The 3,295-nt window shown below is 52.8% G+C and overlaps 1 protein-coding gene across 2 annotated transcripts in view; it reads left to right on the top strand.

The window, feature by feature from the left end:
• Positions 1-1,317: 1,317 nt before the first annotated feature.
• Positions 1,318-3,295, top strand: part of LOC139232953 (torsin-4A-B-like) — a 12,249-nt gene continuing 10,271 nt past the window's right edge. Inside the window, exon 1 of one of the 2 annotated variants that reach the window (XM_070863449.1) lies at positions 1,318-1,350. The gene's annotated coding sequence lies outside the window, so the exon portion shown is untranslated. Of the gene's footprint in view, positions 1,351-1,782; positions 1,872-3,295 lie in introns of those variants that run through there. The other variant, XM_070863448.1, reaches the window with a different exon arrangement.

Below are 3,295 nucleotides of genomic sequence, written 5' to 3'. Positions count from 1 at the left end.
GCCCTCTGATAAGAGATTGAGTAGATTGGTCCTATATTCTCTGGAGTTTAGAAGAATGAGAGGTGGTCTTGCTGGAACGTATAACATTCTGAGAGGGATTGACAGGGTAAATGTTGAGAGGTTGTTTCCCCTGGCTGGAGAGTCTAGAATTAGGGGGCACAGTCTCAGGATAAGGGGTCGGTCATTTAGGACTGAGATGAGGAGAAATTTTCTTGACTCAGAAGATTGTGAATCTGTGGAATTCTCTACCCCAGAGGCTGTGGATACTGAGTTGCTGAGTATATTTAAGGCTGGGTTCGATAGATTTCTGGACTCTAGGAGAATCAAGGGATATGGGGATCGGGCGGGAAAGTGGAGTTGATGTAGAAGCTCAGCCATGATCTTATTGAATGACGGAGCAGCCTCGAGGGGTCGTATGGCCTATCCCTGCTCCTATTTTCTTATGTTCTTACATAATCTTTTCTCAAGGAAATAGAAGACTGGGATGATTTGATCGAAGCCTTTAAGATTATGAAAGGGTTTGATAGGGTCGAGAAGATATTTCTACTTGGATGTAAGAACAAAACTAGGGTTTACAAATATAAAATAGTCACTAAATAATCCTGTAGGGAATTCAGGAGAAACCTCTTTACCCAGAGAGTGGTGAGAACGTGGAACTCACTACCACGAGTAGTTGAGGTGATTAGCAGAGATGCATTTAAGGGGAAGCCACATAAGGGCATGTGGAAGAAAGCAATAGAAGGATATGTTGATAGAGTGAGATGAAGTAGGGTGGGAAGAGACTCCTGTGGAGCATAAACACCGGCACAGACCAGTTGGGCCGAACGGTCTGTTTCTGTGCTGTAAAGACTGTAAATTGGCTGAGTTGTGATGATCTGGAATGCACTGCCTTAAAGCAGATTGAACAGTAATATTAAAAAGGGAATTGATTAAATGCATGAGAAGAAGAAAAGTTAGCAGGGCTGTGGGGAAAGGACAGGGGTGTGGGACTAATTGGATCGCTCTTTCAAAGAGCCGGCACAGGCAGGACAGGCTGAATGCCTTCTGTCCTGTACGGTTGTATAGACTGGATTGTGTGGAGGTGAATTGGCGGTTACTGAATGGCCCTGGCCAGTATCTCCAGTGGATCAATCGGCAGGCTCGGTGCACATGGCAGTGTGGGGAGGACTCGGGGAGGGGAAGTGGTTTTTATTTCTGAGCTTGTGGTTAGAAACTGGGTGACTCTGCACTTCTGTTTGTGTCGGGCTGCAGCATTGTGTTGCTGGAGGCACTTTTTTTTTTTCTCTTGAAGCTTCCGTCAACGTGCTGGGCGAGGTCTGTCATCCCGGGGTCTGACGGCGAGGTTAGCAGGTAAGGCAGTGGCACTGGTGTGTGGGCAGGGCTGTGGCGTGGGCAGGGCACATACTGCCAGTCAGACAGCCTGGCATGTCACAGGGCTCCAGGTCAGAGCTGTGGAGCCCCAGCATTCAACTCAGGGGCAGAGCATCTGAGAGTCAGTGATTCTTTGCAGTGATCCCAATTCAAACCCCAAATCCCATGTACCTCTGAGTGTGCCGGGGGCAGACTTGTGTTCCTCCCGCGCCACAATCAGACTTTTGTATCAACAGTGCACACTACAAGTTGAAACTTTGCTCCAACAGCCAGGGAGCTGTGAAGCGGTTAATGGGCGTCAGTTATCATTAGCCTGCTGCCCAGCAGTGACTGCAACAGGCCACTGCAGACCCGCCCTCCTTCACAGCCCGACTTCCCAACTGCGCGCATTCTCACACATCCAGAGCCAGCTGATCCACTGCTCGCACCGTCAACATAAAGCGCGGCGTATGTAGCACATGCAGCGGGACCTGCACACGATGGTGTCTGATCTGTAAATGGTGAGCACTCTGTTTGACCTCTTTCTCTCTCTCCCCCTCTCTCTCTCTCCCCTCACTCTCTCTCTCTTTCTCTCTCCCCTCACTCTCTCTCCTCTCTCCGCTCACTCTCTCTCTCTCCCCCTCACTCACTCTCTCCCCCTCACTCTCTCTCTCTCTGCTCCCCCTCACTCTCTCTCTCCCTCTGCTCCCCCCTCACACTCTCTCTCTCTGCTGTCCCCTCACACACTCTCTCCCCTCACACCCTCTCTCTCGCCCCCTCACACTCTCTCTCTCGCTCTCTCCCCTCACACTCTCTCCCCTCACATTCTCTCTCTCTCCCCTCACACTCTCTCTCACTCTGTGCTCTCTCTGCTCTTCCGTCTCTCTGTGCTCTTCACCCCCTCTCTCTCTCTCTCTGCTCTTCCCTCTCTCTCTGTGCTCTTCCCTCTCTCTCTCTCTCTGCTCTTCCCTCTCTCTCTCTCTGCTCTTCCCTCTCTCTCTCTGTTCTTCCCTCTCTCTCTGTGCTCTTCACCCCCTCTCTCTCTCTCTCTGCTCTTCCCTCTCTCTCTGTGCTCTTCCCTCTCTCTCTCTCTCTCTGCTCTTCCCTCTCTCTCTCTGCTCTTCCCTCTCTCTCTCTGCTCTCCCCCCCTCTCTCTGTGCTCTTCCCTCTCTCTCTCTCTGTGCTGTCCCTCACACTCTCTCTCCCTCACTCTCTTTCCCCTCACTCTCTCTCCCCTCACTCTCTCTCTCTCTCCCCCTCACTCTCTCTCCCTCTCTCCCCTCACTCTCTCTCCCCTCACTCTCTCTCTCCCCTCACTCTCTCTCCCCTCACTCTCTCTCTCCCCTCACTCTCTCCCCTCACTCTCTCTCCTCCCTCTCCCCTCACTCTCTCTTCCCTCACTCACTCTCTCCGCTCACTCTCTCTCTCTCTCCCCTCACTCACTCTCTGCTCCCCCTCACTCTCTCTCTCTCTCTCTCTGCTCCCCCCTCACACACTTTCTCTCCCCTCACACACTCTCTCTCCCCTCACACACTCTCTCTCCCCTCACTATCTCTCTCTCCCCTCACTCTCTCTCTCTCTCCCCTCACTCTCTCCCCTCACTCTCTCCCCTCACTCTCTCTCTCTCCCCTCATTCTCTCCCCTCACTCTCTCTCCCCCCTCTCCCCTCACTCTCTTCCCTCACTCACTCTCTCCGCTCACTCTCTCCCCTCACTCACTCTCTCTCTGCTCCCCCTCACTCTCTCTCTCTCTCTCTGCTCCCCCCTCACACTCTCTCTCTCTGCTCTCCCCTCACACACTCTCTCTCCCCTCACACACTCTCTCTCCCCTCACTATCTCTCTCTCCCCTCACTCTCTCTCTCTCTCCCCTCACTCTCTCTCTCTCCCCTCACTCTCTCCCCTCACTCTCTCTCTCTCCCCTCACTCTCTCTCTCTCTCTCCATCC

The sequence above is a fragment of the Pristiophorus japonicus genome, chromosome 20 (assembly GCF_044704955.1).
Source record: "Pristiophorus japonicus isolate sPriJap1 chromosome 20, sPriJap1.hap1, whole genome shotgun sequence".
Taxonomy (NCBI): domain Eukaryota; kingdom Metazoa; phylum Chordata; class Chondrichthyes; family Pristiophoridae; genus Pristiophorus; species Pristiophorus japonicus.
This window is presented reverse-complemented; position numbering and strand designations above follow the sequence as displayed.